Source organism: Myotis davidii, unplaced genomic scaffold (genome assembly GCF_000327345.1).
Source record: "Myotis davidii unplaced genomic scaffold, ASM32734v1 scaffold456, whole genome shotgun sequence".
Taxonomy (NCBI): domain Eukaryota; kingdom Metazoa; phylum Chordata; class Mammalia; order Chiroptera; family Vespertilionidae; genus Myotis; species Myotis davidii.
In genome coordinates this window covers 320368-335610 of record NW_006287375.1, presented here as the reverse complement: position 1 = coordinate 335610, position 15243 = coordinate 320368, and positions in this window count along the sequence as shown.

Here is a 15243-nt window from a genome sequence, read left to right as displayed (position 1 = left end):
AGCTGAAGAATTTGAAACCAAGTGGCTCATGGAGAAAATCAGTACCTCTGTTGTAGGCTGGATCCATGCCTCACCCCCCGCTTGACTTAGGAAGGGATTATATCAGCATGTTTCCCTGCCTTCTTATCAAGTATGAAAATTTGAATCTACTCATAATCAGACCCAGCATCTCCCAAGCTTGGCAGGCTGTGTCCTCAAGCAGCCTCCATAGCCTCAGGCTCCCTGCATTTATTTGGTCTGCTGGTCATGTTGCCATAGTGTGTGTGAAACATGTAACATCAGTTAAAGATGAGCTCCCAGGCATCTAACTTCTTTAACATTGAGTTTTCATAGTTTTGTGCATTTGTGTGTGTGTGTGTGTGTGTGTGTGTTTTGGTTACAGTTTAAGAGATAGTATCCTGTTTCAAATGGTCTTTGGTGTTTCTGACAGTGTTGATTGGGTCAGAACATTTGAGCTGTGGTTTGGTGAATTTTAGATCTTTTAAAATATATTTTTATTGATTTCAGAGAGGAAGGGAAAGGGAGAGAGAGATAGAAATATCAATGATGAGAGAGATTCATTGATCGGCTGCCTCCTGCACGCCCCCTACTGGGGATCAAGCCTGCAACCCAGACATGTGCCCTTGTCCAAACCAGAATCCAACCCAAGACCCTTCAGTCCACAGGCCGATGCTCTATCCATTGAGCCAAACCAGCTGGGGCTTAGTATTTTTTTAAAGGTAATTCTCTCCTGCCCTAGCCGGTTTGGCCCAGTGGATAGAGCATAGGCCCATGGACTGAAAGATCCTGAGTTTGATTCCCATCAAGGGCAGGTACGTCTGTTGTAGGCTGGATCCATGCCTCACGCCGCTTTGGGGCATGGGCAGGAGGCAATCAATTGGTGTCTCAAATCGATGTTTCTCTTTCTGTCTCTCCCCTTCCCTTCCATTCTCTCTAAAAAAATCAGTGGAAAAATATCCTCAGGTGAGGATTAGCCATCAAACAAAAGAAGGTCATACTCCTCCTGGCTGGTGTGGTTCAATTGGTTGGGCATCGTCCCGTGCACCAAAGGGTTCCTGAATTCCCAGTTGGGGCACGTGTCTGGGTTGCGGGCTTAATCCCCATTGGGGGACATACAGGAGGCAGCTGCCTCCCTCTTCCTTCCTCTCTCTAAAAATCTATTTTTTTAAAATCTTAAAAGTTCATTATATATTTCAGAGAGGAAAGGGAAAAGAGAGAGATAGAAACATCAATGATGACAGAGAATCATTGATTGGCTGCCTCCTGCACACCCCCTACCAGGCACTAAGCCTGAAACCATGCCCTTGACTGGAATGGAACCTGGGACCCTTCAGTTCGCTGCTCTCTATCCACTGAGCCAAACTAGCTAGGGCTTAAAAGGTCATTTTCTATGCTATTTTCAAAACCTTAGCTTTGGCCCTCTAATTCTTTTGTCATTCAAATGTTTGAAAGGTATTTATCTTCCTTTATACAAGTTTTCTTTTTATAATGATGAAGATATATTTGGTTTACAGTCTGAATGCGGAGAAAGTGAACGGATTTCAAGTTTTTGTCTGCCCCCACCCCCCCGCCCCCCAGAATACCACATTCCCTTTCTGAGCAGTAGAAGGCATCCGAGGGGAAGTAACTACCCTCAACCTTACTCTTTGGAGCCATGACACCCAACAGCCTATGTCATTCTAGAATAATTGTGGATGTCTCAAGAACAAAGGGCCCAGCCAGTGTGGCTCAATCTATGAACCAGGAGATCACGGTTTGATTCCCAGTCAGGGCACATGCCTGGGTTGTGGGCTCAATTCCCAGTGTGGGACATGCGGGAGACAGCCAGGCACTGATGGGCAGGAGGCAGCCAATCAATGATTCTTTCTCATCATTGGTGTTTCTCTCTCTCTCTCTTCCTCTCCCTTCCTCTCTGAAATCAATGAAAATATATTTTTTAAAAATAATAATCAAGAACAATGGCATAAGAATAGGAAGGACATGGCTGACTGGGCGAGGTCTAGAACGGGATAAGGGCAGGATTCATCTCCATCTACCAACTAACCAGTCACAGCTTCTCCTATTCCATCCCTTTTCTAACTCTACAACTAGGAGACTATAGTCACCCAGGTTTTCCAGCCAAGGCGGAGGGGTTGTCTGAAAACCCCACTGAGACCGCTAGATGAAGGCCTCTGGTCCTTGTTCCTGTTCATGAACCACTGAGTCTTAGCCTTCTAGCCTGGGCGCCTCCCTGTGCCAGCAGTTCCAGGAGCACAGACTGAAGCGGTGCTCCATCCTTCCTCATCATGCTCAGGGGTTTCTGTGCCACAAGTTGTCCTGTGGTTATTCTCAGTGGCATTCTCTAAACTCCCACCACGGGCCGGTCTTCCTGCTTCCCTTGTTCCCCCTGTCTGTGTTTTAGGCCTAGAGCAGGTCCCCTGGTAGTACTCAGGGATTGGAACTGCAGACTCCTCCCTAGTGACTTTCCCTTCTTCACAGTCTGCCAGGGCTGCCCTAGGGAGGTGGGCCAAAGACCCAGGACTTTTCTCAGTAGTCAGACCCACCCCACAATTAACTTTTTACCAGTTCAATTTGGGAGAGAGAAAAAGCCTCAGCACTCCCCAGCACTTGAGCTTCTCAAGTGTTAGGGGCTGGAAGTGTTTAAAACCTTAGAGCTCTGGCCTTAGACCTGTGGCTCCAAGTCTAAGGACCTCACCCCTTTCTGGTAGACATGTGTGCAGGGGAAGTCCACTCTGAGCGCAGGAATTGAAGGGAAAAGTTTAAATAACTGCCCTCAAATGTACCAGCCAGCTGCAGAGGGCAGTGACATGGCCCTCGCCTTCCTCTGAGACGTGCCACACATTTAGAGTGAGACTCAGCTTTCCCCTAGAGCAGTGGTTCTCAATCTGAGGGTCGCAACCCCTTTGGCGGTTGAATGACCCTTTCACAGGGGTCGCCTGAGACCATCCTGCGTATCAGATATTCACATTACGATTCATAACAGTAGCAACATTACAGTTATGAAGTAGCCACGAAAATAATGTTATGGTTGGGTCACAACATGAGGAACTGTATTTAAAGGGCCAGAAGGTTGAGAACCACTGCCCTAGAGGGTTGTGCCAAGACCCTTCAGAGGTTGGACAGGAATCTTCCACAGGAGCCCCTTCCCCTTGCTCAGAGCCATTGAGTGAGGAATAGGAACCTTTAGGGGACGGCCTGATGCTGCTTAGCCCACCCAGGCATCAGGTTAGATCATTGTAATAAAAATAAAAGTGAATTAAGTATAGATTCAGTTTTGGGGGGAGCAGGATAAACTATCACCCCACCATATGTGTGACTTCTCCATTATCCACCACAATTTCCATTTTTTAAATAGGAATTTCCAGCCCCCTGTCATTGTCTGTTGTCTGCTGGGAACAGTTCAAGACTCTGCTGCTGTCTTAAAATGCATGCACGTTAAGATGAATCTCCAACCCAAGGAAAATAAACTCAAAAAGCTTTGTGTAAAACAGAATTATTGCTTTAAAGAAATTTATACAATTTTATTAAATTATTCTCTTGATAATGTCTTAGAACATATTACACTGAGGATTAATCATCTCCAATTGAAGATGGAATGAGAGGTCCTCAGTTGTACAGTTAAATGGATTTTGAAATATGAAAATTTTTCTTTACGTTTGAAGTAAAGTCCAAAAAAACACTGTAGGCACTGCAGTTTGAGCTCAGAAAATATATACACTGCAAGTTTGTGTCCTAATTGATGTTCTGCTTCTTCCTGTAATTTTTAACAGCACAGGAAGTATTTAAAGCAACTTAACATTGTGACTCAAAAAAGTTATTGTTGCTAAAATGACTTTACTGCAGTAAAAGTTTCACATATAAACAGCTTGCCTTGTAATTTTAGGTTGAACACATTAAGAAGCATTATTGAGTGTTCAGTAAAAGTTAATTTCCAAACCATTTAGTGTTCAACAGTGGTTGAGGGAAGTTCTCACTCATAAAAAGTCCGCTTTTCAACATTATTCATTACAGCAAAAAGGTGGAAGCAACCCAGTGTCCATCAATGGATGAATGAATAAGAAAATGTACTATATCCATACAACAGAATATTATATAACCACTAGTACCCTGGTGCATGGAATTGTGCACATTGAAAGGAAATTAATTAGAAGGTGGCCGGCGGGGCGGGACTGGGTGAGATGGGCTGGACACACCCTGGAGCCAAGCTCCCTCGGTCCCTCCCTGGTCTGCTGCCCTAGGTGAGGCACCGTGGCTCGAAGGGAATCTGTGGAGTGAGCAGGGTCCCTCTGGCAGGTGGGGTCCCTAGGACTGGCCTGCAGGGATAGGGCCAAAATTGGCTCTCCAACATCCCCTGAGGGGTCCCAGATTGCGAGAGGGCGGTTCTCAGGTAACACACCCCGGAATTGGGCTCCTTCCTCTCTGGTTCGGGGTGCATCACTCGAGAACCACAGTTGCCAAGTCCCGGCAGCTTGGCAGCTCCTGCGTTGAGCATCTGGCCCCTGGTGGTCAGTGCACATTATAACTACTTGTTGGAACATCTGCCCCTGGTGGTCATTGCACGTCCTACCAGTCGGCCAGTCGGATGGTCACTTAGCCTTTTATATATATAGATAAAAGGAAGAAAATGTTGATACATTCTATATTATGGATGAAGCTTGGGGACATAATGCCAGTCACAAAAATACTGTACTGTATGATTCCACTTATATGAGTAGTCAAATGTTTCTAGGGGCTGAGGGAGGGGAGCAATCATTGTTTGAGTATAGTGTTTGTTTTAAAGATTTTTTATTGATTTTTAGAGAGAGAGAGAGAGATCCATGTGAGAGCAAAACATCAATCGACTGTCTCCTGCATGCCTCCATCAGGAATGGAACCTGAAAACTGGGCATGTGCCCTGACCAGGAATCGAATCAGAAACCTTCTGGTGCATGGGACGATGCCCAACCAACTGAGCCACACTGGCCAGAGCTAGTGTTTCAGTTTTGCAAGATGAAACAAGATTTGGAAATGAATAGATAATTGTTGAAAGAATGAATAAATGAATGATAAATAAAACCTTTAATATTCACATTTGCCTTAATAGTATACTTGGATTTTAGTTGTGTGTGTGTGTGTGTGTGTGTGTCCACGCGTGCGCACATGAATACTGTGAGCCATGTGTGAAATTGTACTACTTAATGTTTGCATTAGAATAATTACAACAAAACATTCTTTTTAATTAAATTTTTATTACAACAAAAACCTTTTAAAAGAAAGAATAATGTTCACACTTGCATTTTTTGTTGATTTATTTTACTTAAACGGGCATTGTGGTAGGCAGCCTCTAAAATCGACCCCATGCCCTGGCCAGTATGGTTCATTTGGTGGAGCGCATCACATACACCGAAAGGTGGCAGGTTTGATTCCCCTTCAGGGCACATACCCACGTTGGTGGTTTGATCCCCAGTCAGGGCAGGTGCGGGAGGCAACCTATTGATGTTTCTCTCTCACATGGATGTTCTCTCTCTCTCTCTCTTTTTCTCCCCCCCTCCCCCACTTCCTTTCTCTGAAATCAATTTTAAAAAGAAAATAAAATGGCCCCCATTGACTCTTGACTCCTGTCATTCATGTTCCTGTACAGTCCCCTCCCACATTAAATAGAGCTGACTTGTGCAGCCAATAGTATATTACAGAAATGAATGTGACTTCTGAGGCTAGATCATAAAAGACATGGAAAAATTTAAATGACATATCTCCTTACAGCTTAATTTCTTCACGACAATAAAAAATGAAAATGAGCCCTGGCCAGTTTGGCTCAGTGGATAGAGCGTTGGCCTGTGGACTGAAGGGTCCCAGGTTCGATTCCGGTCAGGGGCACATGCCCGGATTGCAGGCTTGATCCCCAGTGTGGGGCGTGCAGGAGGCAGCCTATCCATGATTCTCTCTCATCATGGATGTTTCTATCTCTCTCTACCTCTTCCTTCCTCTCTCTGCAATCAATAAAAATATATTTAAAAACACACACACACACACAAATGAGGCTGCAATCAAAGTTTCTGAGTAAATCTTTTGTTATCCAAGCAAGGAAAGCCACTTACTACAAGGCTGCTTGAATATCCCCATGACAGAGGCTCATTGCCCCCACAGTGAGTGCTTCAAGAAACAAGGCAGAAACTGTCCTGCCTTTTATGACCTAGCCTCTGAAGTCACACACTGTCACTTTTGTACTATTCTACTGGTCACAGAGATTAGCCCAGGTTCAGTGTGGGGAGGGACTACACAAAGGCACATAACAGGGGATGAAGGTCCTTAGGAATCATCTTGGAGGCTGGTATAACCATAACAACAATCCAAACCATAATTTTCTCTTATATGTTTGTAATGATTTTAAGCATTTTATACAGGGAACCCCCCCCCCCACTAATTAACACTAAAGTCTAATTTTTTTATATTGGCTCAATTCCATTCCAGTCCTTATCCACATGATTAACCTGTGTACATTAACATTTATAGAGCACTCCACCCAACAATAGCAAAATACACATTCCTTTCAAAGTGCACCCAGAACATTTACTAAGGTATATTTACCAAAGTAGCCCATATTCCAGATCATAAAACAAGTATCTTCAAATATAAAAGAATTCAAGTCATACAAGGTATATACTAGGTATACCTGATGACAATGGATTAAATTAGGAAATACTAACAGAAACATCTCCAGAAAACCCCAAAATATGGAAACTAAATAATACATTTTTATATAACCCATGGGTCAAAGAAGAACTCAAATGAAAAATTAAAAAGTATTTTTAACTAAACAAAGATGAAAACAAAACTTATTAGTATTTGTGTGATACTTCTATAACAATGAGCAGAGAAAATTTATACCACTGAAATTGGGGGGTGGGGGGGAGAAATGTCTCAAATCAATAACTTCAGCTTGCATCTTAAGAAACTAGAAAAAGATTAGCAAATAAATCCAAAAATATAGCAAAAGAAAGGAAATAATAAAGATCAGAGAAGAGATCACTGAAATAGAAAATGAACAAAAAACAGAGAAAGTCAATGAATCCAAAAGGTAGTTCCATGAGAAGATTAATAAAATTGATCCAGACTGCTCAGGATAAAAAGAGAGAAAATACAAATTACCAATATGAGGAATGAGAGACATGACATCACTACCGATTCTACAGATATTTTAAAAACCAAGGGAATAATTGGACAACTTTACACATTCAATAAATTAGATAAAATGTAAAAATTCCTTGAAAGCCAAATTAACAAGTTTCATCAAGAATAGATGACCTTTGCCCTACCGGTTTGGCTCAGTGGATAGAGCGTTGGCGGACTGAAATGTCCCAGGTTCAATTCTGGTCAAGGGCATGTGCCTTGGTTGCGGGCACATTCTCAGTAGTGGGTGTGCAGAAGGTGGCTGATCGATGTCTCTCTCTCTTTCTCATCAATGTTTTTATCTCTCTATCACTCTCTTCCTCTCTGTAAAAAATCAATAAAAATATATTTTTAAAAAAGAATAGATGACCTTTGACATGGTACTGGAAGTGCTAGCCATAGTGATTAGACAAGAAGAAATAAAAGGTATCCAAATTGGAAAGGAAGAAGTAAAACTGTCATTATTTGCAGATGACATGATACTGTATATGGAAAACCCTAAAGACTCCATCAAAAATTATTAGACTTAATAAGTGAATTTGACAATGTAGCAGGATACAAAATTAACTCCAGAAATCTATGGCCTTTTTATACACCAATAATGATCTCACAGAAATATATATTTAAAAAGAGATTTCATAAAATTTTTGGCACTGAACAGCTGGGAAAATTACCTTGTCTATTCATATTAGCTAAAACACTTCCTAATAAGAAAAGCATAAAGAAAATAGAAATTTTCTGTAGAGTTCTAATAGGTTTATTTGATTTGCAATTTTTGCTTCACCTTGCTTTTGTAAAAACATTATTTTAGGACACCAGGAAATCAGGTAAATTTACCTAATTTATCTGTACGTTTTTATGTACAAAGTAGGTAGGAAACTGATTACTTCTCAAAAACCATAGATATTTTCCTGAATGTCTCCAAGGAATACAAGTTGACACATTTGTTTTTGCTTTTGGACAAAAAATATTTTAATTGCACAATAAATTCATGTTAATTTTAAAAACTGGAAAAATCGTGAGAAAAAAATGCTATTTGCCTATAAATTTAACATCTAGAGAAAACCACTCAACATTCTGATCATCTTCCAAATAGCTGCAATGCTTATAAAGCACATAAAATGCACAAACACAAAACACACTCATATATATGCATTAAAATCCCCAAGGAGAGCTTTCTGTAGCTACCCTTCTGTACTTCACGTATACGCTCCAAAAATCCTTTTGTATCAGTAAACAACCTACACATTTACTATGCCTATAGGTGTGTCTGTTTATATACGTATGTGCACATGTGTGTGCACTCTTTTCAAATTTAAAGTCACCATTTCTGGAAAACAGTGACCTTGCTTTTGAAGTGAAAATGATTCATTCTTATTTTAAACAATTCATTGCAAGCAAAACTAAGGACTAAAAATAAAATTCTTAAATCCCATGATCTGAAAATAACCATTGTTAATTTTGATGAATCAAACCAAACATTTTCCTTAGAAATATACTCAAATGGAAAGATAGATGGATAAATATACATAAACCAAAATCATTTTACAAAATAAGATAATACAACAAATGTTATTTTAAATAAACGCATTATCCTTAAATTTCTAGAATTAAAAGCATAAAAGAAGCATGTGACACTGAAGGAAATGCCAACACTTCTGATAAATGCTTTTTCACTGTAATAGGTATTGTTCCTTAAAATATATCTAAGCCAGTCAATGAAGGATAAATACCACATGATCTCACTCATTTGTGAAATATAATGAATAACAAACTGATGAACAAAAACAGAGACAGAAAAGCATCGATCAGACTATCAAACCTCATAGGGAAGACAGGGGAGGATGGGGTTAAGGGGAAGAGATCAACTAAAGGACTTGTATGCATGCATATAAACATAACCAATGGACAGACACTAGGTGGGTGAGAGCCCGAGCTGGGGGGTGGGAGGGGGTAATGGGGGGGATAAGGACACATAGGTAATACTTAATCAATAAAGAAAAAAAAGAATAGATGTCCTGAATACTATATATTTTGTAACGAAATCAAATTTGTACTTAAAAACCCTCCTACAAAGAGAACTCCATTTTTTAAAATGTATTTTATACTTTTTATAAACATTTAATTCTATAAATTAAAGGGAATAAAATTTAAACACAGAATAATTCCAAAGGGAATAAAATTCAATTTCCATATGTTGTGGGATTTTCAAGAGGTTTCTGTTAGTGATTCCTAATTTGATTTCACTGTGGTCACATATACCTTGCATATACCTTGTATGATTTGAATCCTTTTACAATTATTAAGCTGTCTTATGATTTGAAATATGAGCTACCTTGGTAAATATACCTTGGTAAATGTTCTGGGTACAGTTTTATTTGTTTTGCTTTATTTTTAAAATATATTTTTATTGATTTCATAGAGAGGAGGGGGGAGAGGGAGAGAGATAGAAACATCAATGATGAGAGAGAATCATTGATCAGCTGCCTCCTGCATGCCCCACACTGGGAATAGAGCCTGAAACCTGGGCGTGTGCCCGGACGGGGAATTGAACTGTGACCTCTTGGTTGATGCTCAACCACTGAGCCACGCCAGCTGGGCATCCCTCACAACTTCTTAAGTAAAGGAATCATTCTATCAAGTGTACAGAACAAAGTCCACATTATAAAAAAAAAAAAGGGAGGGGGGCCTGGCTGGTGTGGGTTAATGGTTGAGCATCGACCCATGCACCACGAGATCGGTGGTTTAATTCTGGATCAGGGCACATGCCTGGGCTTCAGGCTCTATCCCCAGTAGGGGTGTGCAAGAGGCAATCAATAAAAGAATATATAATTTTTAAAAAGTATCCAGAAGTTCCATATTTTTTCAAGTTTTAAAAAATGTTTTTATTGATTGGAGAGAAAGAAACATCTATAAATTGCCTCCTGCACGCACCCCAACTGGGCATCAGACTGCAACCTGTGTTTGTACCCTCACCGGGAATCAAACCAGCGACCTTTCAGTGCCTAAACGGATGCCCAACCAACTGAGCCACACCAGTCTGGGCTCCATGGTTTTTCACTCTTGACTTCATCCAGAATTTTTGGAAGAGTAAAATCTAGTGCTGGGGGTTTATCTTTGTGGCATAATAACATGTATTGTCAGTATCCCTAGTGGTTCTTAGCATATGGTAACTTCCATTGTGTCTTATTTGATTTGCTTTTTTAAATGTTTTTATTGATTTTTTTTTTTTACAGGAGGAAGGGAGAGGGATAGAGGAATAGAAACATCAATGAGAGAGAAACATCATTGATCAGCTGCCTCCTGCATGCCCCCCACAGTGGATCAAGACCCCAACCTGAACATGTGCCCTGACTGGGAATTGAACTAGCGGCCTCTTGGTTCCTGGGTCGACACTCAGCCACTGTACCACACTGGCCGGGCTTATGTGATTTTAAATTAATATAATACTCATTAAGCATGGCCAGTTGAATGCAGGAGTTTACTGCTGCTCACTCAAAAATGTTACAGTAAAGGGATAAAAATAATGAAAATAAACTCACCACACAGCATGAACTGAAGATGGGTACACAGGGACACAGCTTCTTACATGAACTTTCCATTAGCTGTCTGTCTTCAAGTTCCTCTTGTATCGTGGCTGACAAGTGTATGGTGCCATGAAGTTTGGAGCCTCTCCAGAGTTCTGTGGCATGAACTGGCTTGTTTTTGTTGGCATTTCCTCACTACAGGCCTATGCTTTGGCCTTGTTTATTCCATCAACTTTCCAGCTTTCAAAAGAATTGTCATTTCTCATTTGTTTCATCTCCTCTTTTTTTCTCTTTGCCTTATGGACTTATGCTTTTTGCTTCTTTTCTGACATTTTAGTTAGATTTCAGGATGAATGGTAATAAAAACATGGGTTCAATTTGCCAAGTTTAACTGAAAGTCTTCTTTTTCGTCCTCTTTTTGTTTCTATGTGTCTGGTCTACCCAACTAGATTGCAAATGAACACCGAGAAAATCACTGTTGAAGTGTTATTTCTACATTGGTATAGCACCCTTTTACTAGTAAACAGGAGTTATACTAAAGTTTGTGGCTATTACTGAATACCTTGACTAGCACACACAGAAACTCTTGTGGGTACACAAAAGACTTTTCAAGAACATTGGCAATCTCCAGGTCTTCAGCTTCTATCAATACCCTCTTCTTAAATTCAACTGAGAACATCTGCAACACACACTGGCTTTCCTTTCTCTCTTGTTCTTTCATAAGGCCTTTCTCAATCTTTATACATATACATACACATCTAGTCCTTCTATAATACAATTTTTCCAGGGTGAAAAAAACTGCAGGACAGCATACAAAAATACAATTTGAGATACTGGTTTGGTTCAACTTTTTTCAATTAAGGTAACATAATCCAATGGCTTCTCTCTCTCTCTCTCTCTCTCTCTCTCTCTCTATATATATATATATATAATCAGAAAATGGATATTTGTCCTATGTCTGATTTTACATATATTGTAGAGTGAGGGAAGGAGGCAGTAATGACAATTTTTAATTGAAGACGTTCCCTCTTCCATCATTTGTCAAAGAAAGCATTGCTCCTGAGGAAGAGTCCAGTGATATGAAAGCAAAGATGAGAAATGCTGAAGGGATGACACCTGATTTCTTACAGCTAATGGTAAAACTCTACATCTTATTTAATTATCTTAGAACACTATCAGTGAGATGTGTAAAAAACATACTAAGGCCCAGCCAGCATGGCTCAGTGGTTGAGCATTGACCTATGAACTAGGAGGTCACAGTTAGATTCCCGTCAGGGCACATACCCTGGGTTGTGGGCTTAATCCCTAGTGGGGGCCTTGCAGGAGGCAGCCAATGGATGATTCTTTCTCATCATTGATGTTTTTATCTCTCTCTTCCTCTCCCCCCCCTCTGAAATCAATTAAAAAATATATTTTAAAAAAACATACTAAGACAGAACTCATATCTTATATTCTAAATACTATTCTTCAATTTAAAATCAGGGCAGGTCCCTTGGAGAAGTAGTTGGTTCAAAAAATGGGGCAGGGAGGCAAGATGAATCTGGGACACCTTGTTATCTCAGAAAGTAAGAAAACGTTTTGTGTGTGTGTGTGTGTGTGTGGGTGTGTGTGTGTGTGTTTAAATAGGATGTGCTAAAAGAACAAAGGAGCCAACCTGAAGGAGCTCTCTTGGTAGCCAAAGGTGGGACAATTTGAGCAACAAAATAAATAATGGTATTATTGGATTCTAACCCACATAACAAATAAAATCCATGTGTCCATACTGTAAATAATTAAATAAATATGGGGGAGATGAGACAGCTCTTCTGTATAAAATTCCAATTAGTGTAGAAGGAAATAGAAAATCACCATTGGCAAAACATCACAGTAATAACTGTCACACTCATGGATACAGAGAACATTTTGACAGTTGCTGGAGGGGAGAGCAGTTGGGGGGCTGGAGGTTAAGAAGCACAAATTGGTGGTCACAAAATAATCATGGGGATAAGTACAGCATAGGGAATATAGTCAATAATATTGTAATTACTATGTATGGTGCCATATGGGTACTAAATTTATCAAGGTGATCACTTCATAGGTTATAGAAATGTCTAATCACTGGGTTGTACACCTGAAACTAATATAATGTATGTCAACTGTAATTGAAAAATAAATTATTTAAAAAATTAACAACCCTTCTCCCCCAAATAACTGTCATAGACAACATCCACTAAAACAAGTGGATGAGTGTTAGGAGAAACAATCTGCGTGATCTCAAAGTATCTCCCCCAAGGTATTTATTAACTAACTTTACAATGGAGAAACCTGACAGAAGCCACCTTAACCAAATGTTCAAGGTCAATATCACCAATAATATATTGACATTAGGAATCTTGTGATATGATGGGCTGAGGACACAACTGCATTTCTGTGATAGTCTTCCAAAAAGCATAACTTTAGTTCAATGAGAAAACGACAAACCCAAATTGAGGAACATTAGACAAAATAACTGATAAATATTCTTCAAAAGTGATAAGGCCTCAAAGACAAAGACTGAGGAACTGCTAGATAGTAGTAGACTTAGAAGTAAATATATTTTCTGGGTAACATTGTGGAACAGGAAAAGGACATTAGTGGGAAAACTGGTGAAATATGAATAAGGTTTTTGGTTTGCTTTTTTTCACATTAATTTCTTGGCTATCATTGTACTATGGTTATGTAAATGCTAACAGGGGAAGCTAGATGAAATATATATGAAAATTGTAATATTTTTACAACTTTTCTACAATTGGCTCAAAATAAAAATTAAAAGAATACATAAAACCATGAGTATGAAGTACACCTTCTGTGCACTTTTTTCCATATCCACTACTAACCTGTGGCCTAGTGCCATATTTTGATTCCAGGACAGAATTTCAATATTGTACAGTTATACTAACAAAATGTTTGAGGATGAAAACCTATGATCTAATGACTTCTTTTGAAATGGTTGTGGTTGAGACATAATACATTTACTAAAGACTGGCATTAAATAAAACAGCAAAAAGATAACAGAAGCGTAAACTTGTGAGCACAAATTCTGAGTTTTATTTCATTGCAAGTGATGTTACCTATGTACACATTTTTTTCTCTTTCAAGTTAACTGCTGAAATTGCCCTTAAAGAGACCACATTGTAAAATGTGTTTAATTACTATTAAATTTTCCTGTCAACTGACACATTCTGTACGGAGCCTTTCAAGGAAGTTTTGAGAGTTTATTTACAATCACCGAAAGCAGGTGGTTCTGTAAAACTTACAGGTGATTGTATGCTCCTAAAACTCACAACATACATATTTCAACATTTATACAGAAGCCCATTTTCTTCCAAAGTAAGTTTCTTCCACTTTCTCATAAAAATATAAAAAAGACAACATTCATAGTTTTAAAAACCTATATTGAACCCAAATCAAGGTTTCTTTACAAATGTATTTTCCCAAAAAGTTAAAAGACATCACAGAATAATCTGATGTTAAGTTCTCTTACCACAGCAGAGTAATTTAAGAAATATTGTGCAGTATTTTTTAACCTTTCATGCTAGATTTCAATTGTGTATGTGCTATGTTAACACATCATATTTATGTAGTACATTGTTGTATATGACCAGTTACCACATAAACTGTCCTACTAAATTCATAAAAATGGTAAAAGGCAATCTTTATGAAAGCTTAAAAAATCTCAATAAAAGGCAACCAACATTGCCCTCATTTTCTGTAAAAATTACCCTTCTTCCTCCTACTTTCTTTCCCCCTTTGAATGGTACCTTTTATAGCATATTATCACACAAAGAAATATATTTATATCATTTTTACTTGTTAACCTTTTAAATGACTGTTTTCTGATACACTGAATTTACCAAAAGGCACCAAGATTCCTAAGTAGTTTCAACATTTTTGTTCCTTTTTAAGTTTCTCTAGAATGATGCTCCTCAGGCAAGTGTAACGCTAAGAACCAGAAGAAAAGAAATGATACAACACAGTAACTTGAAACTTGTACCATCAAAAAGGTAGAAATATATTAATAGGTTCCTTGAACTTTTCATTTAGGACAGAAGGCAAAATAACTTTCTGAACATAAACACAAAAATAGAGCACATTTATCAACAAAGACGCCTAAGCTTATAATAACAATGTATTAAATCTGACGTAATAACACACAGAAATTCACTGCCAGATATTCTGATGCATTATCCTGAAAATATATCTCATACATAACACTAACATAAAACAAAGTATAGCATTGTTTTCACAGGGAGAAAAGTTTTAGTTTTGTTTTATTCTAAAGATTTTTTATTGATTTTTTTTTAGAGAGGAAAGCAGAGGGACAGAGAGAGAAACATTGATGTGAGAGTGAATCATTGACAGGCTGTCTCTGCATGTCCTCCACCAGGGAATGAGCATGCAACCCGGGTATGTGCCCTGACTGGAATCAAAGCAGCAATCTTTTGGTGCATGGGATGACACTCAATCAACTGAGCCATGTGGACCAGGGCAAAAATAAGTTTTACCACAAAAACAGAATTACTAGATTTCAGCTTTTGATTAAGTGTTA